Source organism: Nycticebus coucang, chromosome 10, assembly GCF_027406575.1.
Source record: "Nycticebus coucang isolate mNycCou1 chromosome 10, mNycCou1.pri, whole genome shotgun sequence".
Classification (NCBI taxonomy): domain Eukaryota; kingdom Metazoa; phylum Chordata; class Mammalia; order Primates; family Lorisidae; genus Nycticebus; species Nycticebus coucang.
The window spans coordinates 54,466,622-54,488,112 of NC_069789.1; the positions used below are offsets into that span (position 1 = coordinate 54,466,622).

Here is a 21,491-nt window from a genome sequence, read left to right on the forward strand (position 1 = left end):
ACACCATCTGTTCTATGGCTCCATCTTACCTGGGTGTGTCTGAATGCAAGAGTGGTCTCTCCATCAAATGTGACTGGACTCTGCAGTGATGTGAGGAGCAGGGGCTAGCCGGGCTGGACCACCTCAGCAGACACAGGTCCCAGTGAGGATGCTAAGGACCTTCATCTAACTCTGACAACTGCTCCTCTCCATGGGAGAGGTGGAGAGGCTTCCAGAAAAACTGGATGTTTCCAGTGGGAGGAAGAAAGGCAAGCCCAATTGCAGCCTTAGGATGGAGGGTGGTGTGTTGGGGCCCTGTGGGCTGCATCCTTCACAGACACCCTTCTGAGAAGAGAGAAGAGAGACATGCTGTTCACTGCTTGCAAAATAGGCAAAGCATAGGGAAGGAGCGATGTCCAATGAACCCTCTATTATTAGACTGCCTCCTCCCCCAGGTCAGAGCAGGCACAGTGAAGGACTATGCGGGGACTGTTGTTCTGAAGATCTGGCTACTAACTACAGAAGGGGGCTGGTTTCTGCCCTCAAGATCTATAAAGCAGCTTAACTTCAAAAAAATAAAATAAAATAAAAAAGGAGGAAAAAATTGTAAGCACCTACCTACACCCAGATGCCCCCACAACCCTACCCTGCCACAGAAAGTGGGAGAATGAGTATTGACATTACCGAGTAGCTCCAGGAAACACCCAAGTATGGCATCAGAGGCAGAGGAGGTTGAGGCAAACTAAGGTTGATTCTTCTGATCTTATCTCACAAAGGCCAAACCTTTCTCTTTAGCACTCGCCCACCCCTATCTCCTCCATGCTTTTCTCCAACTTCTTTAATTAAAAGTTCATCCTCAGGACTTCAGGGAGATAAAGAGATGAGCTCTATAGTCTTCCCTAAAGGGTTTGGCTGGCTTGGTTATATCAAGGGAAGATGGTTAATGGGAAAGGTAAGTCCAGTTGGCCTACATCTAGTAGAACATCTTGCTGTGCAAGTGTCCAGAAGCAGGTCAGGCCCAGGCAGGGATGCCAGGGAGAGGGATGGGAGTGGAGTACAGACTCCCTGGAAACATGGGGATATTGCCACAGACCACCACTGCATGTGTGAGCAGAGAGGGTCTTGCGCTCCACACAGGAAAGAATTCAAGCCCAGGGCATGAGTGAGAGAAAGAACAAACAGGAGGTGCAGGAAGAAGTAAAAAGATTTATTAAAAGCAGAGTACAATCTTAAGGCAAAAGAATGGGTTGAACCAAGGAGGAACAATGTCACCCCAGGTTTAGGGTCAACCCTAATTATATGATAAGCTGGGGGTAGAATATATCCATAGATTTTCTGGGAAAGGGGTGAAGATGTCATTCTTAAATCCTAGAACTGGGAACCCTTGCCTTTGCTTGACCTTATCTAACTTCTGGGAGTTGTTATGGCTTTTGTGAACTGTCATGGTGCTGGTGAGTGTGATTTTTACTGTGCTAATGAGGGTCATTCATTTAGGGACACTATTGCCTCAATTGCACACAGGCATGCGCCGATTAAAGGAATCCACCCTTTTATCTTCGGTAAAGATGTTATGGCTAACGTAAAATAACTAAAGGATCTCTATGGATCACATTTATTTTAGCTAAGCATATTTACATTCTTGTGACTTTCTTTTTATTTTTTTTTAAATCATAGCTGTGTACAATAATGCAATCATGAGGTACAATGCTCTGGTTCCATATACAGTCTGAAATATTGGGCTTCTCCTTCTGAACTGTGCCCTCTGCCCTAAATGCCTTCAGGGTATCTGACTCCTTTCTCTGTGGGAGGAGGAAAAAAGGCGACTGAGTCTTGGAAACATCTCCGTCTCCGGCCTAGCAACCTGCAATAGCATTTCACCTGAATTTGATGGAATGTGTATGTAGGCTTTGGGAGGAAAGGGTGTATGTGTTTTGGTGGGTGGCTCCTGGTTCCCTGTGATGCTGGACAGTTTGCCCTGATGTACTTCACTTGCTTTCTAGAAAATCAAACTTTTCCACCATTGGCCTGCTCACTCTAGGTGCGGCAATGGCTCCACCTGCTGGCCTTGCCGAGCTCATACTGCTCAGCTGTTAATTCAACTGCCTCCATGTTGGTTTTCTGTCTGAGCTGCTGCGCCCTCCACAGTCTAGACCAATTTCTCTCATGCACAAAGCTCATATAATTATACAAAGTCACTGCTGGTTAGAACTTTAGAACTACCTTCAATTCAACTCGCTTATAATACAGTTAACTAAAGCCCGAAGAAAGGGTGTGGCTTTCCCAATCACCCAGAATTCACATGCCCTGAATCTGATGCTTTTTCCTTGGTCTTATCATCCTACTTTCTGCTGAGGTCTCTGGGTTCCTCCAATCAGATGTCATGAAGCCAGTGTGGCAGTGTCTGGAGAGGTAGGGGACTTCTCCTGTGCAGCATTTCATCAACATATGGTCTTCCAGACCTGGTCAGCCAAGCAGGTCCTGCAGGATCCTAGGTATAAAGATCACTGAAGGTCATGCCCACAGTCAGCCGAGGAGAATTACATTTATGAAAAGTGTGCCTGGAGTCATCTGCTGCCAGATTTTCATCTAAATGAATAGATAGCAGTATCCTCTAAGTCTGCATAAATAGATCAACACCATCCCATTCCTTCTAGGTAGATTGATCCCACTCTTCCTCTTCACCCAAACCCAGAAGAGGGAAGAAATTTCGTCTTAAGCTGTGCAACAGGATGGTGCTTCTGTTCCTAAAGCCCCCTTTGAGGAGTTCCCAGCCACTATTCAATCATTCAGCAGTCTTACTGAACATCTACTATGTCAGATATTGTTCTAAGAGACCAGGTATAGAAGAAATACTCATGGATCTTGTAATTCTAGCAGAGGAGAAAGACAATAAACTATTTTATTTATGTAAACCTATGCATATGCCTTCAGGTCAGATTAAGAGCTATAAGAAATGTAAAATAAATGAGAGTAATGATTGGTATTTTACATGTGGTGGCTACTCTTAAAACAGTCTCTAACCAATGAGGGGGGGTCAGGAATGGTTTTGATGTTGTGTTGTCCCACTTAAACAGATGTACATTAGAAAAAAAAAAAAAACCTTCCATGAAGTCAGTCCCTGACCTCCCCTGACCCCATTGGTTAGAGACTTTAAAAAAGTAACAGGTGAGAATATAGATTCACTGGAATGAAATGAAGAAGCAAGTTGTACTCCAGGCTGGAAGAGATCATCCCAGACTGCACAGAAGAAATGTCAACTGCGGAACTCAGTAATGCAAACCCCTGAGTGCAGAAAGCTCTTCGTGAGGGAGGGTAAGAAGGCCTCGAGGCTGTGTCAGAGAGTAAGGCGGAGAAGGACAGAAAAGAGGCCAGACCACATGAGGCCTTTTAGGAGAAGGTTGGGAAGTCACTGGAGAGTTTTGAGCAGAGAAGTCATATAATTTGTTTCATGTTTTAAAAGGATCATGCACATTGCTGGGAAGAGAATAGAGGGAGAGGAACAAGAGAACAGAAGGAAGGATACTGGATGGACTATAGTGACAGTTTCAAGAGAAACAGTGTTGACTGGAAGTAGGCGATAATATTGGTAGTGGTGAGATGAAGCAGAATTCAAAAGATGTTTTGAATTACAAAAAATTACATTTTCTAAATAAGCTAACAGGACTTGCACAGTCCATTTATTCCTTCAAATAATAATCACAATAACAATGATAGTAGCTGACACTTATTGAATACTTACTGTATAGAAATTGAGATGCCATACCAACATTTAAGTAGTATATTTTACTTAACATTCACAGGAATTCTATGAAGTGGGTACTATTATCTCTGAAAAAACCGGAAACTCAGAGAGTAAAAAGGGACTGTGCTAGATACTCAGTGGAAGAGGCAGAGAGGAGTAAGATGCAAGTTTATTAGAACCTACAGGTTTTTAAATCTTGGGGAAAATTCAAGTACATTCAAACAAATGAGAAAAAAAAATTCAAGACATAAAGTGAGAAATAACCCAAGAAAAGACTAAATGAAGACTGTGAATCCAGGGGTGGTAAGACTCCTTCTAGCTGGGGAACTCTGAGACTCACGCATGGACAGATGGTATCTGAGTAGGTCTGTAAAAATGAATAAGATTTTGGGGACAATAATAGGTTAAGACCTCCAAGGCTGATAGGACACATACAATATGTAGAGATGGGGAAGTATAAGATACTTGCAAAGGACAATGTGTTTTCCTGTAATGGCAGGGAAGTAGGATGTGTTAAAGGAAACTGAGACTCAGAAAGATCAACATATCCCAGTTTGTAGAGTATTTAAAGCTAGACCACAGAGTTTAATTTTATTCAATAGAAAAGGAGGGACCACTGAAGAGTTTCCATTTATCCATTACCTTATTTATTTATTCAACAGGTGTTTTTTGTGTACTTATCATAAACCAGGCACTATGCCAGACACCTGGGATAAGACACAGTCCTTTTTGTTATAGGGACTGACAGATGGAACAATTTGTATTGAGCCTGAGTGTGATGGTGTAGGAAGTTCTGAGTGGAAAGGGTATGCAAGGCCATAGGTAGCTTCCTAGAAGAGGAACATCTGGCCTGGATCTGTGAGAAAAGCAGAAAGTAAAAAGGAGAATGGGAGAGGAATTTGTGTTCCAGGGAGAAGGAGAAGCCTTGACCCAGGTGTAAAGTGAAGGTGGTCATTCTGGAAAGAGGAGTGATCCTTTCAAGGCCCAAGCAAAGAATGTAATTCTTCCTTGTACCCTTTATTTCTTTGCTGAGACTTCCTGTTCTCTTGTTTCAAGCACATCATTGTAATGTCTCATTGATGCATTTTTACGATGGTTCTTTTAAAATCCTTGTCAGATGATTCTAGCATCTCTATCATCTCTTGGTTAATGTCTGTCAATTGTCTTTTCTTGTTCAATAGAAATATTCCTGGATCTTGATATTACTGGTGGTTTTAAGTTGTAAGATCTTAATCTAAACCTTCTTTCTCAGCAGGTATCCTTACATTGGACCAGTGTGTCTAGGTTCCCCATCCAGCTGTTGATCCATCACCAACTCGTTCACCAGGAGTGTGAAGAAGTGAAGGGAAGGATATACCTCATTATTACCGGGCCAGGGTAGAAGCTCAGGCTTCTAGGTCCCTGCTGACGTCATCCTGGTGCCATGTCATTCCTCAAGGAATGGCCTCCTTGAGGCCTATCAGAGTTTCCTTATGTTTGCTTTATAATGTCCAGGGTTTTTAATGTATATAGTGGGAGGAAAAGGAAGAAGTTTGTTTACACCATCTTGTCTGGAACTGGAAGTTCAAGCCAAAAATACAAAGAAGAAGAAGAAATCACAAGCATGAGATTGGAGAGCTAGGCAAGTTCTAGACCAGCTATTCTTGAAGCCCTCTTAAACTCTAGAACATTGAAGAGCCTTTGATTTTGAGGGTCATATCTATTAATAATTACTGCATCTGAAATTAAAACTAAGAAAATTTTAAATTACTTTTTAATTCATTTTTAGCTAACAATAACTATTCCCATTACATGATAATGTAACACATTTTAAGCGAACAATAATTACATTTTCTAAAACAAAAACTATTAGGGAGAAAAGTGTCATTGTACTATATTTTGGCAAATTTCTCAAATACCTGGCTCAATACAAGACTACTGATTCTTTTTATTTGCTTCTATATTCAATCTCTTATGATAATATATGATGTATAGCTGGAATCTCTGGAACATTCCACTGTATACTTGAGAGAGAACAAACACAAAAAAGGCATAAAGCATTTTAGTATTATTATGGAAATAGCTTTGACTTCAGAGACCCTTGGAAATGTTTTAGGGACCCCTCAAGGGACCTGGATCACATGTTGGGAACAGACTGCACACCTATACTGTTATGGTAGCCACTAGTGAGACGTGGCTAGTAAGAACTTCAAATGTGGGTGAACTCAAATGAGAAAAACAGAAATTTAAATTTTATTTAATTTTAATGAATTCAAATTTAAAAATTGGAGCAGTGTAACATGGTCTTTTTTTTCCAAACATAACCTTATGGTTTTGGTGGGAATAATATTTCACTTTAACCTATGAAAATTTAGCATGTGAATTGAGATGTGCTGTATGGGCTAAATACAGATTTGAAGGATTTAGAAAACAGAATGCAAGACATCTCATTAACACTTTTTATATTGAGTATGTTTTGCTGTAATGATATTTTGGATATATTGGATTAAATAAACAGTATTTTGAAATCGACTTTAACTTTGGTTTCCTCTTTAAAACGTGACTGCTAGAAAATCTTAAATGGTATGATGGCTCACATTGTATGTCTACTGGGCTATGCCATTCTAGATGAATCTAGATAATGAAGGTGCCACATGAAGTTTATTCTTTATTTTGAAGGTAATGTGGAGCCATTGAAAAGTCTGAAGTAGGCAAAGGACATGTCATATTTGCATTCTAGGAAGTTCACTTTTGCTTCTGTCTGGAGTATGGACTGAGAGAAGAACCAGTTGGGAGGTGATTGTACTACTGCAGGTGAGGAGACTCGTCTAAAGAAAATTGGCTAGATTGGAGACATCATGGGAAGAAGAAATTAACCGAATTTGGTTCTTAGGTATAATAATGGCATGGTGGCTATAGTATAAGAAAATGTTCTTATTTTTAGGAGATGCATGCAAGAATTGTTAGGTATAAAGTGTCATAATGTCAAATACATTCACATAAAAACACACATACACAGCATACAACTGTGAGAAAATGAGAAGGCAAACAGCACCTTAGTACTATTATCTATCTGTACCTACATATACACATGGGGAAGGAGGAAGAAAGAAAATGCTGCACAAAATATTAGCAATTTTAAGTCTAGATGAAAGTAATCTAGTAAATAGAGGCTCACTTTATTCTTCCTGCAATCTTTTTGTGGGTTTGAGAATTTTCAAAATAAAAAAATGGGGCTGGCATGGTGGCTCATGCATATAATCCTAGCACTCTGGGAGGCCAAGGTGTATGGATCACCAGAGCTCAGGAGTTCAAGACCAGCTGATCACTGATTAGATGGGAGAGAAACGTAGAAAGGCAGTCAAGAGTTATTTTCTGGTTTCTTCCTTGGAAACAGAGAGGACACTGTTGTCATTCCCCAAACAGAAACAGTGGAGGAGAAATAGGACTGTGGAATGTTGATGAGTTCAGTGTTAAATATGTGGACTTTGAGGGGCTTCAAGCTCCCACAGGTAAGTGTGTGGGCCTGAACTTTCTCAGAAGGAAGTGTGCTAGACATGCCACCTGCTTGGGTGTCTCTAGAACTTAGATGGTAGTTGAAGGTTTTGGAGGGCAGTACACTAGCAAGGGCACGTGGAGAATGAAAGGTGACAGGTGTGAGGCTGAAATCCTGGCAAACACTGACATTTCAGGGTCAGCATGGGGGTAGACAACTCCCAATATGGCCGCACACACCTCTTTGTAGGCAGGCCCTGCAGTTCCTTCCACATGGGTCTGTGTGACAAGAGGGGAGGAAGGGATGGCAAGTCACTCCTGAGACTGGCTCAGAAAGACATACTAGCCTTTACCTCTTCCCTGCACATGCTCATTCGTCTGTGGGAAGCCATCTGTTGTGTTAGGATCAGCCCTATGGAGAGGTCTGTATAGAAAAGAACTGAGACCTCCTGCCAACAGCCATGTAATAGAGGTTGGAAGATCTTGGAAGAGGATCCTCAAAATAATTTTTTTAATTAAAAATAAATAAATAAATAAATAAATAAAAGAATTGCATTCTCATGAGAAATCCTGAGCCTACCCAGCTACATTGCTCCAGATCCCTCACCCTAAGAAACTGTGTGAGATAATCAATGTTGTTTTGAGTCATTACATTTTGGAGTAATTTTTAATGCAGCAACAAATAAAGAATACAGATGCCTCAAAGGAGACTCTCCGGATGGAGTAGTCAAGGACATCTGAGAACTGTGAGACTAGGGTCTTGAGAAGCCAGGGAAGAGAATATCTAATAGCTCAGTGTCACTTGCTCCTGGGTGGAAGAGGACTGGAATTTTCAATGATTGATAACCTTGGTGAAAGCAGTCGCTAGAGTATGGGAAGGCAGAAACCAGGTTATAGTAGATTAAAGAGTAAATAATAATAAAAGATATAATTTTTTCTATTATTATACTTATTGGTGGGGAAATGTCCAAGTTTCAAAACCCTCATTTTAGGGATGAAAAAACCAAAGTCCCAACTGCTGTATGTGACAGTATCCTCCTGAACCATCTACCAGCGACCTGTTAAAGAGTCCTTTTCAAGTAGGATGGTTCTTCATCTGGATCTGCCTGGCTCACCCCACTTGTCTTAGGTTAAATACTTAGGAAGAGAACAGACAAATTAACATGAGACATTCTTTCCTTCAGTCCACATTTATTTAGGTCCTCCTTAGAGTCTTTGCTACCTGGCCAGCCTTCTTAGACACCAATGGGCAAACAATTCGATTTGGCAATTTTACATATGATATGAAGCCAGCACTTTCTAGGCAAAAAAAAAAAAATCTGTCTTATCTTCAGAAAGAGGGGGCCCCTACCCAAGGTCGAATAGAGCACAGTAAAATTTAGCAACTGCAACATCAACAAATGAAGCAATCAGAGTAATCATTCAGCAGTGATTAATAGCAACAGCTCCTCTTAGGTCTCAGACATGAAGCTATAGATAGGTAGCTATTCCTAGCTCAAACTCTGTTTTTATGTCTTTGGCCTTCAGTCAATCAATTCACCTTCCTCTGACCCATACCACCTCCCACATAGAAAGATTTCCTGAGCATGATTTGCCCTATGAGTAGAGCCCACTTTAGACCTGCCTGAGCTGCATTAAATGGCCACAGGGTTCTGTGGTCAATCTCCCTGGCTCTGGAGTCAGACATGCCAGCATTTAAAGTCCAGCTCCAATGTTAGCTCTGTGACTTCAAAAGCTTACTTTTTTAAACTTTTTAATCCTCAGCTTCCTCATCTGGGGAAAAAAAAGGGAATTAGAGTATCCATCTCATAGTATTGCCACAACTATAACAGGAAGAAAAAGATGTTATGCAAAAAATGATTATTTCTTCATTCTAGGGGGGAGCAGGATTCATCACAGAGGTGTTTCATTCATTTGTTGAGAAAAGACATTTTTTTAAACATTCTTGGTTAAGTAAAGCAACCGAGGCATCTGAATCCTCAGCCCCTTCTCTCAGCCCAGAATGAGACTATCCCAGAATGGGGATGTTTGTTCAAAACAGCTAAATTTCTTTGTGTAATAAAGTAGCAGTAATCTGATGTTTTCAGGGAGAGGTGGAGAGTAATAGAGAGACAAAGGAGAATCTTGGTCAAAGGGAAAAATAACTGCAGATGGGGCTTTGGAGACAGAACAGCTAGGAAGGAGGGCGCCAGCATGTTAACATCATAATTTCCAGTGTTGCCTGACCTGAGTGGTGCTATAATTATCTGACATTGCCCTCAACCTTCAGTAAGAGTCTTCTATATGAAATGGCCCTATATTCTGGGGGTCTTCATGAAAAGAAGAAGAGAAGGAAGTCAGCATGCTCTCAGTGAGAGCGATGGGAAGAGAGGACAGCATTGTTAGGAAGCAGATGAAAGAGTTCGAATTAAGCTGGATCAGGAATTCATAAAGTAAAGTGATCACGAAAATGTCAGCCCATCCCCCAAGAGTTTTTGGGAGAATCTGGACACTCTACAAAATTTAGGGACTCAGGCTATTGAAAGAAAACATTATCCAAGAAGGCTGATAAAAATCAGGTTACTTTAGGAGAGAACATACATAAAGTAATGAGCTCAATGCCCAGAACTTGATAAGCACTCAACCAAAGGTACCTATTATTACAATGATTTAGTGTTCAATTTCCTCTTTTCTTCACCCCTTTGGACCTCAAGGGCTCATGATGTACTTGAAAATTATGATACAGTCATTCATGTATTCTACAAACATTTATCAACTTCCTTCCATGTATTGGGTACGTTAAATAATTTCAGATTGTGGTAATTATCATAGCTAACATTACTGAGGGCTTAGTATGTTATAGGTACTGTGCTAAGTGCTTTACATAGCTTATTTAATTTAATCCTCTCAACAATCCTAGGGAGGAACAATTCTTTCTCACCCTACAAGGCACAGCAAGGTTGAGACACGTGGCCCAGATTACATAGCTAGCCAGGGGGAGAGCCAAGGTTTGAACTCAGGCAGCTGGATTTCTGTGCATGCTTTTAAGCTGCACACTACACTGTTTTTGAATGCAACTGACAATCTTTGTGAGTTATGATGTACAGAGAGGAAGGGACCATGAAAGAAGGGCCACAGGGGGGTCACCCTAGAAGAATGAGTGGGATTTTCTTGCCTTCTTTTCCCTTATACCTCCATTTTCCTTTCTAGCCCAGAGCTCTCAAGATGGGATGGCAGCAGAATCCCAACACTTACATCTATGCAGAGCTTATCAGCTGGTGTGGGTTCTCCCTTCTCCCTGTGCCCAACATTAGCAAGGAGAATCAGGAGAAGGAAAGGGCCTAATTGAACCAGCCAATAGATAATTAGAAGCTGACTATTTTGCTATAATGCAGCACAACAGCAATAAATAAATCACTTGGGGGGTGGGGAATGACTTTCCTATAATCAGCCATGAAAGGCCTGTACCACTAATTAGTCTATTAATTAGAACTGTTCTCTTCCTTCCACACGTTATCAGCCTGCCAAGGCAAAGAAAACCCAGCCCCAGGGGCAGGAGATAAGAGAAGACAGACAGACTGAAGTGGCAGATTCAAACAGCTGGGTTTGTGTCTGTTTTAAAAGCACAGCTCTAAGTGCCTGGGGCAAATCCACCTGCTAGTAGGAAAGGAACATTTATCAAAAACCAAAGGGCTGTTGTCTTTGTTGAGCAGGAAGGAGGGCGACATTTAATCTTTAAAGAGAACGCCACCAAAACCACACTCAGGGATCTGTGCAGGGTAGTTCCACTGGGTGTTCCTGGGGCACAGGACACAGCAAGAAACAAACATGCTTAGTGCAAAGGCAGCAATATCAGAAGATCCAGGAGCACAGGACTCAGCGCCTGGTGCTCAGGTGTGCACATCTTAGGAAACTAACACGTATTGAGTTCACACTGTTCACACTATGTGCTTGGCGCCACCTCTGTTCTTTATGTCTCTGATGACTTCTCTGATGATTTCAGCAGCATTCTCAGAGTGCCCTTGAGTTATTTCTGGGAGTTCCCCAAAAGGAACCTCATCTGAGCTCTCCAAAAGATGGCCACACTGCTCTTTCTCTCTTATTGTGGCTCTTAGGGATTCATACTCCCTGCCCACCAAGAGCTTGGGGAAGCCCCTCATCACGTGTCTGACTTTGTCTCACAAACCCAATGTGCTCTGCCTGGGCCCCGAAGCTCACAAGTCATTCTTGTAGCATTCCAACCAGCTCTGAGCACCAAAGTTGTCTCCATGTCCAAAAGAAATAAACGTGAGGTATAATGTGACCTTCATGTTCCCTTTCTCACTTTTCTAGCTTCTCTGCTCCATGCTATTCTGCTCTAGTTACTAAACAGATAGTCCTATGCCCTCAAATGAAAAACAGACACAGAGCAGGGTGTTGGGGCAGATGTGTCCAGTAGGAGCAGCTCACCAACAGCTATTAGGTTATCTTGTTTAATTCTCATGACAGTCTTATGATGGGCTATTATCAATCCCATTTTGCAGAATGGGGAAACTGCGGCTTAGAGAGGTTAAGTAATTTGTCCAGGCTTTATGGGCCATGACATAACACATAGTAAGAGCTTGGTAAATATTTGCTGTTGAACAGAATTGGAAATATGGAGGAAATAGAAAGGGGTTGCAGGGGTCCCATTATATGGTAAAAGGAGGCTATCAATTAATGTAACTCCACTAGAGTCAGAGAAGGAACAGGGATGGAGCATAGGATCAAACACAAAGTTGATTGCTCTCCACTTCATCCCTTCTAGTCCTGATAACTATTGCTATCTAGTCCATTTTCTTTTTCTCCACCTTCCTTTTTTAAAATATACTCTACCTCGCTAGAAAAGTTCATTTTCCACCCACGACCCACCCATCCAACACATTCTTCAGAAGTGGTAACTGGGGACATTTGTGAGCTACATAATTCTCAGGTTGTCAACACATATGTGTCCCAACCTGCTTTCTACTTTGGGAAAGGGAGTGAGGAGCAGTAGTAACATGGAGGAGAGAGCCTGGGCTTGGAACTCAGGATCACATTCAGTTCCCTGATGACTAACCAAGTGACCTTATGCAAACAGCTTTACCTTGTCTACCAGCAGTTACCTCACATGCAAAGTGGGAAGTGCCAGCTGTCTACTCAAAATGTTATTGTGAGGATCTAGTGAAGTAATATAATAGTTCTCATGCGCACACACACACACACATACACACACACGGTGGGGTGGGGAAGAGGACTTAAAAATTACAACTAATGAGATGAAAATGTGTCAAATATTCTATGAAACAAGTGTATGGTGCCCCATGATCATATTGATGTACACAGCTATGATTTAATAAAAAAAAAATTAAAAAAAATTAAAAAATACTTCCATGCATATCATCTCTGGGTACCTTCATAGTAATCCTGAGTATTATTATCCCCATTTTTCAATTGGGGAAATTTAAGACTCAGAAAGACCGAAATTCACTTGAAAACAGTGAGTGTGCTATTATTAAAAAGCAGTGGGCCTACCCCATTTTTAGGTCACAATGCACTTGCCTCAGTGTCTCTCTTCTGAGGTATGTGTCCTGTTCAAAGCACTCATTTGTTTAATAAACAGTTGTGTGTTTCTATCTGATACAAGATATTGTGCTAGGAACTGAGGATACCATTGCAGAGGTCCTAGTGTGGCAGGGAAAGTAGGCATTCTATGAGAAAAACACTGTTTTTTTCATATTATATCAGAAGAGGGACTAGGTGACGCCAGAGGAGATAGTAGGGAAACCTGAAGAATGAGTAGAAGATAAAAATTGGAGGAGTGCTCTCACCTCAGTGTGGGAAGCGACATGGTGTTTGGTATGAATGGAGCATGCAGATCAGGCACAGTGCCAGAGAGGAGGCTGGAGAGTCAATGAAGTCCAAATCTCAGAGGTCTCCTGAGGCCTCCGGTCTCGTGAGGCAGGTGAAGGGGTTTGGACCTCATCTTTTGTACAATGTGAAGGTACACAAGTGTTTTAAGTTGGGGAGAGACTGATACTTTTGGAAGATTCTTTTGGCTGGGGTACTGTCTTAGTTCAACCTTCTATATAGACTACCATAGACTGAAGGGTATTAACAATAGAAATTTATTTCTCATAGTTGTGGAAGCTGAGAAGTTCAAGAATGAATACCACTCAATCTATTTCTGGTGAGGGTCCACTTGCGATGGGACATCTTGTATCGTCATATGATGGAGAGTAGAAAGTGGGGTGAAAAGGTAGTGCTCTGGGTCTCTTATTTTATTTTGGGGGGAGGTCTCTTCTTATACAGGTCTTAATCCTATTTATGAGGACTTCCCCTGATGGCCTATTTCCCTTCCAAAGGCCCCCATCTCCTAATATTATCACATTGGAGGTAGATTCATGAATTTTAGGAGCACATAGACATTCAGTCCCTAACATATGTGGAGAATGTATCTAAGCCTCTCCACATCTGTTAGCTGGAGGCAGGTAGAATAGTTAGCTGGAGACCAGAGAAGAAATCCAGGCAAGACATAATGGTAGTCTGACCTGGGAATGGACAGAAGGTCTTTGAGATTTAGGATGTAAGAAGTGGATTCAGGTTTGGTGATTGGGGTATGTGCGTGCAGGGAATGAAGTGAGCTAGACAAGTCAAGGATGGGTGACATCCAGGTTACTTCTGACATGTACACCTTGGGGATAGGGATGTTCCTGTTTGGACTAGGGGACATTGGTGGTAGAATATTTGCCATTTTGCAGTTGCATCTTGCATATTTTGTATCCTAGTTTCGTCCAGGAACCCCTAAGTTATGGCTGCTTTGTCCAGAGGAGGTGGAATGAATGAGTAGGTCTGCTACCTTGAGGATTCTGTTTTCCAGGCACTGAGGTGTGCAGGGGGCCGGGGAAAGAGTACAGGTTTCTCTGGAGCAAAGGCATTCATCTCTTTGGGCCCCTGTGGGCCTCATGTCCCTCTCCATCCCAGCTTCTTTGATTATTTAGGGACTATTTGTCAAGGGGATACTATGTAAAGCCCTTTAGTTGTTGCAGAGGGGAAAGCTGATCTTATTTTTATTTATTTATTTTTTTGAGACAGAGTCTGTCTTTGTCACCCTGGGTAGAATGCGTGGCATCACAGCTCATAGCAACCTGAAATTCTTGAGCTCAAGCCATTCTCTTGCCTCAGCCTCCCAAGTAGCTGGGACTACAGGCACCTGCCACAACGCCTGGCTCTTTATAGAGACCAGGTCTTGCTTTTGCTCAGGCTGGTCTCGAATTCCTGAGCTCAAGCAATCCACTCGCCTAGGCCTCCCAGAGTGCTAGGATTACAGGCGGGAGCCACCCCACCCAGCCTGGGAAAACTGATCTTATAAGAGTTTATAATCTAAAAGAAGACATGTGACAACTGATCACAGAAGTAACTACACGTGTATGTATATCATGTTAACAGGCATAGAAGACATAAAAAAATATGTTCCCAGAGAACCAAGGTCATAGATGGCACTTCAGAGTGGGAAAATCGAGGAGGAAGAGGCTTTGGAGCTGGCCGTAAAGGAGAGGTGGGACTTCTGTAGGAGGAAATGTGGGACTGGAGTCTGGTGGAGATATTCCTGAAGGAGGAAACAGCATGAACGAAGATGACAACGGATTCGGGTAATCACCAGCTCATCTCCCACGGTCACAGAGCGTCTGCAGAGACTGAGTTCTTAAACTGGGGTCCATGTTAAGTTATAGAGTTGCCTGAAATACTGTGCAAAACAGTGCTTCTGTATGCTTTCATATTTGGGGGGGGAGAGCGAGAGAAGGCCCACAGCTCTCCCCTAATTCTCAAAAGGGTCTAGCTACGAGAAAAGATCAAAAACGGTACTCCACATCTCCCAAGTTAGATATTGCAGGGAGACTGGGGCATCCGTGCGTGTCTTTTTTAAAAAGCTCGAAAGTGACTCAGTGCACACCTCGGGTCTTTAGGGAGGTCCATGGAGACCTTGCAATGTCAGCCCCAAGAGCTTGCCGTCCTTTGCCCTTCCCGAATCCCGACCGTTTCCACCGTCCTGGGAGAAAATACAGGGAGACAAGGTCAGAGGAGCAGGGCGATACCCATATAATGTATCTTGCTAAGACTCTGGAATCTCCTTCGGAGTCAGGTGGGTGGGAGCTGTTCTGCTCCAAGGCTGGGGACAGTCACACGACCCGTCAGGTCCCCCGCCCCGCCGCAAACCCGTGGTCAAATTCTGGGAATTTCCAAATCTGTCGCCCCGGCTGCGGCAGATTTTCCCGGACGCGAGCATGCGGTGCCCGACGTGGCCGCTGGGTGGCGCGGCGCGGGGCGCTGAGCGTGGGAAGCGCGGGCGCGCGGGCGGGCTGAGCTCACACGCCCGGGAAGCGGTCGCCGCGGAGCCGGCGTCCGCAGCGGCTGCGCATCTCGCGCCTGCCGCTGGGCGCCTAGGGGACGGCCAGCCGGGTTGCGCAGCCCCCCGGGAGAGAGGCGGCCGCTGAGGTGAGAACCGGGCCCTGGCCGGTGGGAGCGGACACTGTGGGCCCAGCCCGCAGGGCGGTCCCCGAACGTCCCGGGGCCGGGTGGTTTCCCAGGGGGCGACGCCAGGGGTCCGGGCTGCGCCCTAGTCGCGCCCCACCCCCGCCTCATGCGGAGCGTCCCTCTGGGCGCTGCTGCCCTCACCGCGGGGGTGGGAGCAGATCGCGGCCTGGAGCAGCCCGGGCGGGCCCTGGGTTCTAAGGCCGGGGCGGGCTGGGCGAGGAGGTGGATGAGCAGCCCCCTCACCCCCCACGTGAGCCCCTACCCGCTCCCCACTTCCATTTCTGCGCTCCGCAGTGGGCGTGGTACCCCTCTGCAGCAGAGGGGGCGCCTGGAGTTGAGGAAGGCTATGGGGGAGGGAGAGCTCAGAGACAGGTGGTTGAGGGGGCGAGGGATGGTGCGCCAAAGCTCGTGATATTAATGCGTATTTCTTTCTCCCCCCTTCTTCAGGGGGCGCGGAGGTGCGCGTGGAGGAGGAGGCGGGAAGGCCCGAGACATAGCTCGGGAGAGGGCAGGTGCTGCCGGAGATGTCACTGGGCTCTGTCTCTGTTCAGGCCCCTATACCCCCCAGAATTAATAAAGTGGGTGTGATGATGATGGTGAAGGAGTCTGATGAAGACCTGGTCCCAACTGCCCCCCAGCTGGCCTCCTGGTTCCCCTGTGCATATCCAGGAGCCACAGACTGAGCACTCTGCAGAGGGGGGAGGGGGAATGCCCAGGATTGAAGAAGCTCCCACTGAGGCAGCTGCAGAGATAAGGGCTGCAGGGGAGTGGAGGTGGGGTGCCTGGGGCAGCCAACTGAGGCGGCTGCAGAGATAAGGCAGGGGTGGGGTATCCAGGGCTGAAGGGCAATCTTCAGGCTTACAGCCTAAGTACATAGTTGGTGGGTTGGCCAGGATATGTGGGAGATGGGGGCTGCAGGCAAATAGGGTAATTTCCTTAGGACCCCTTCTTCAGGTTTTGTTTGCAGCCATAGGCCAAAATTTGGGATTTGGGATTTGCTAAATGTGCTCATTATTTTTTTTTTCTTTCCCTTTCGGTTTGTTTTGTTTTGTTTTTTTTTTTTTTTTTTTTTTTTTTTAGAGGAACAGCAGATGACAGAGCAGAGGGACGGCTGGCCCAGCCAATCCTGGAGCTGTTGCAGCACTTGTTCCCCAAACAAGCACAGTGTAGTAGGAGGACAGAGAGGAAGGGGCCGCTGGCCCACATCCCTCCCTTGAGCAGATCCCTGGCTCTCCTCTGTGGGAAGGGCAGCCAGACCACCTCAAGCCAGATGGACAGAGGCTGCTGTGGGCCAAGGTGGTGATGGTGCTGTGGCCCCTCCCTGCTGCCCAGCTTGGGAAGAAGAATGCAGAGCCAGGCAAGTTTCTCTCTGCGTCCTCTGGGGTGGAAGGAGTAGGTATAGACAGGGCTGGGGCTGCTTTGGCATTGGTGGCAAGAGGGCTGTACCTCCGGCCCCTTCGGTTTGGTTCCACCCCTGGCCTGTCCCTGGCAGTCGACAACTGCTCCTGTGTGCTTATTGGTGCCACCATGTTATATAACACTTATATAATCTCTCAGGGCGAGTGCTGTGTCTCCACTCTCAGGTCACGCAGACACTGTCCGTGTAGGAGGTAGGATCTGTGGAAGCTTGTGGGTGGACCCACTCCTCCCATCCCCAACTTGGCTCCTGATCCCAGACAGAGGAGGGGAGCTGGGAGAACAAGGCCTATACCACACCAGGTGTCTAGGGGGTGAGAAAGAGGGGTTGGCCAGGCAGCCTTTATCACCTTCCTGCCCTGCTTGTCCTGTCTGGAATGATGCCCTTCTTGGGCTTTGAGGTCAGTTCTTTGTTCTTGGGGTCCTTGGCCTGGCAGGTGGGTGTGGTGAGATGACCCCCAGAATGTTGTAATGGAAGAACACATAATACTTCAGGTTGGCTAAAGAGAGAGGGATCAGCAATGCTCTTGAGATTTTGAGCATGTGTGACTAGAAGGATGGTGGTGGTATGAGAGGTTTGGAGTGGGGCTAGGGGATTAGATGGTCAGGGAAGGGTGTACAGGGAAGCAGATCAGACAGCAAAGATAAACATGGTGTTCTTTTACTGTACTCTCCACTGGGCTGTCCCTGGTTACCAGGGCAACAGAAGCAGTGATGAAAATCATGCCTTTCGTTCAGTGGAAAAATCTGGCTCCTCCTTCCGCCTCTTCCTTCTCTAATTGCTGGCGACCCATTGGGAGGGTGATGGCTTCAGGGATCAGAGAGACCCCAATGTATCCTCATCACGTCCCCTTTTCCCAAATATTTTTTATTATCACCCTTTTTCCTGCATCCCCTATCTCCCCCACCCCCGGCTTGGCAATTGGCAGTTGCGTAGGAGTTGGAGTAGATGAAGGGGGAAGGGCATGGACGTCATTGCAGGGCAGGGTGAGCAGAGCGTGGGCAGAGATGTGGATGCAAGAATGACTGGTACACAAGGAGGGTCAGGCATTGATGAGCTAGATGGAGACGAGAGTCCATCTCTAGAATGGTAGGAGCTGGGTGGACAGGATGAGTGAGATAACAAGAGGGCTTGCAGAGCTTGGCAGTCTGGGCTCCAGGTTGTGTGAACTAGGGAAGGCCTGGGATTTCTTGTGTTGTTATTGTGTTGAAAACTAGGATTCATTCATCAGCATTTATTATGTACTCACCTCCACCATCCCACTGCCCTAGCTGTAGGTGATGTTCTGGAAGCTAGGCAGCTAGAGGTAAGCGGCACTAGGCCTTGACCTTGAAGAGATTACAGTGGAGGGGAGGAGGATGAGTATATGGGGGAAGAGCTGGCATTGTTGCAAGGCTGGAATCTGGGGCCCCAGACAGGAATCTGGCAATATCCCAGATTGGAGGTGGTGGGTTAGGGTGGAGCCTGTGGGAATGGAGAGGAAGAGATAGTTCAGAGAGCCACTTTGGCTTGGGGACAGAATGTGGGGAAGAGAAGGTACTGAATTTTGAGCCCCAGTGATTGACAGAAATAGAAACATTAGGGTTCAAGCTTGCTTGGGAGAATCATGTGTGATACACTTTTAGAAATGTTGCTTTCAAGAAAGCACTCAACACACATACATACACACATGCACACATACTCTTACCTCCCCAAGCTCTACCCTTGACCTGTCCTGTACCATTCGCACATCGCCCCAGGATGTGCTGTAGAAGCATGCCCTAATCCTTGGGCTTTATCAGCATGCCGTTGATATGCTTCTTTTTCACTCATAGCCTGGAGGAAAAAGAGCACTGGACAGAAAGAAGACCTTTGCCAGCTATGTGATCTTGAATACATCACTTCCTTTTCAAGGCTTACCTGTCTAGTGGAAGGGACCTAAGTTTTTCTAGCACTGAAACCTTTGGATTTGATGTCTGTATCTTTTTCCTCCATTGCCTAGGTTTGTGATAAAGACCAGGCTTTTTGAATAAGTAGACTAGATTTCTTTAGTGCCCTGTGGGACCGACTAGCAGGGAGAGAGGCCTGGTCCCTGGAGTAAGCCCCTATCCCCAGAGTGGATGGGAGCCCTCCAGGTGATGGTGGCTTCTGTTTTTCTTTCAAGCATGGAAATGCTGGAAGAGCAGGTTTTCCCAATGACCAGGGATAGGTAAACTGTGATCCATGGGCCAGATGCCTATTTTGTAAATAAAGTTTTATTGGAACACAGACATGCCCATTGTGTGTGTATTATCTGTGGCTAGTTTTATGCTAGAGTGGCATAGCTGAGTGGTTGCAGCAGAGACCACATGACTCATAAGCCTAAAATATTAAGTATCTTGCCCTGTAAGATAAACGTCTGCCAACCCCTACTATAGGCTACCAGAAAAGTGTCTGGCTTTCTACTAAGGATGCTTACTGTGGCTGTTTCAGATTTCTAGAGTTCTTGAAGATCTTATATTAGGCCTTACTGTTGTAATCCCATGAGAAGATAATCTGGTAGTTGAGATAGGAAATTATTGGCATCAGATCTCCAAATAGTAGTTTTGTATCTGGTAAAACCCTTTCATTTTCAGTGCTTTCCCTAGATCCCGGAGGCCAAGTTCTTCAGCAGAGCTGACTTGTGGCCTTAGTGTGACAGGCTATCCTCTATCTCATTCTGATTTCTCAGCCCATGCAGAGGAGTTTGGACTAACCCAAACCCAGAGGCATGAGAAGGGGAGGCTCATCAATTCCACCAAGTCCTGCAGCATGCTGACCTCACTGCCCCCGTTAGTGCCAAAGCCCAGGAGATACTGCTGCAGAGAAAGCCTCCTACCCTGTCTGCCTAAACATGGCACACATCCACTCTGTCAGAACAAGGCCCTGAGCTTGGAGTTGGTGGGCTTTGTGTCTGTGTTGGCTTGAGACTGGAATCCGCATTCAGTATTCTTGCAGCCAACCTTTACAGAATCCTCCTATGTCCTTGTTTCTACTTTGTTGTCCTAGTTCTCAAACTGGAGTCTTAATGAAACTCCTGGCTAGGAATAGGGTTAAAGTTCTCGCTGCTACAGAACAGCAACAGCCCAGCAGTTGGGGCAGTTCTGTTCAGGGCTGAGATAGGAAGTGAGACATGTTGGTAGCAAGAGGAAACCGCGTGCTCTAAGTGCGGTGGGGGGACAGGGGTGACTGAGGTTTATTCCCATTGCAGCTGGAAGGGAGGAGGCTGGCAGTGGGAGGAGGGAGCAGACAATCCAGAATAGCAAAGAAGACAGAAGCTGAGCACACCCAGAGCTGCTTTTAGCTGGTAATGGTAAGCCTGGCTCTCGGAGCCTTCCTTCATACCCCCCCCCACACACACACATTTTCCCCAGAGGCTGTTCTCATCAAAAAAAGGTCCTCACCAGAAAGTCTTCTCTAAGTACTTTTTCATTTGTAGAGTTTTGCGTGACCCTGTACTATATGGAGTTAAACTCAAGTTGAGACAAGTGCAGTGATTTGGAGGAACATTGATTTCATTTACCAGATAGTTATTAGGAACCTGTTATGTGTTGGACACTGTGCAAAGCTCTCAGGATACAGAGGTCAATAAAGGATTCAGTCTAGTCTGGACAGTTGAATCAATGTCAATTCCAGCTGCACTAGATCATATGCTTCAAAGGAGCATATCTCCCTCTGTCTTGTTCTTTGCTGTTGCCCCAGTGCTGGGTACAGAGCTTGGCACACGGTAGGCATGCAGATATTTAATTGACTGACCCATCCTTATTTGGTCTTGTCCTGGAAATGTACAGGAGGGATCTGAGTAGGTAAGTGGAGGAAGAGAGGCGCTCATAACAGAAAGTGTGACAGATTTGGGGAAAGGTGGACATACCTTTATGTACTGGTAATGTGACTGCCTTTAAAGAAAAAAGGGTAGGGAAAGCTTAAAGCCATGGGGCACTAGAGAGTCAATTTGCACTAGGGCCATGAACCTGGTTCAAAGGGATGGGTAAGAGGCAATCAGCATCACTGGATAAAGCCCGGGAGAGCTGGGAGAAGAAGGAAGAGCCAGCCAGTGGCAGGGAAGGGAAGATTTGGAAGGAGAGTAGGAGCCAGTGTCAGAGCAAACATGGGTGCATCTCCCCCCAGGAGGAAAGCAGGGGCAAAGCGAGTCATAGATGAACATGATGGCAGGGAGGAAGAAAAAACGGGACTTGGGTCTGTTCTGCAGGTCTCCTTGGAAATGAGGGTTCATGTATGAGGAAGAAAACCATTCAGTTACTTGGCTGTGATGGGGCAAATGCAAGGAAATTAACAGTGGTTTCATGTTACGGTTGCTCTAGTTTTTTTTTTAAATTTGACTATGGAAAATTTCACAGGTATATGAAGGTA

At 45.2% G+C, this 21,491-nt stretch overlaps 1 long non-coding RNA gene across 2 annotated transcripts in view; it reads left to right on the top strand.

Moving 5' to 3' along the window:
• Window positions 1-15,545: 15,545 nt before the first annotated feature.
• Window positions 15,546-21,491, top strand: part of LOC128597592 (uncharacterized) — a 66,127-nt gene continuing 60,181 nt past the window's right edge. Inside the window, exons 1-2 of one of the 2 annotated variants that reach the window (XR_008383293.1) lie at window positions 15,546-15,667; window positions 16,787-17,067. This is a non-coding gene — a long non-coding RNA (uncharacterized LOC128597592). Of the gene's footprint in view, window positions 15,668-16,786; window positions 17,068-19,376; window positions 20,434-21,491 lie in introns of those variants that run through there. The other variant, XR_008383294.1, reaches the window with a different exon arrangement.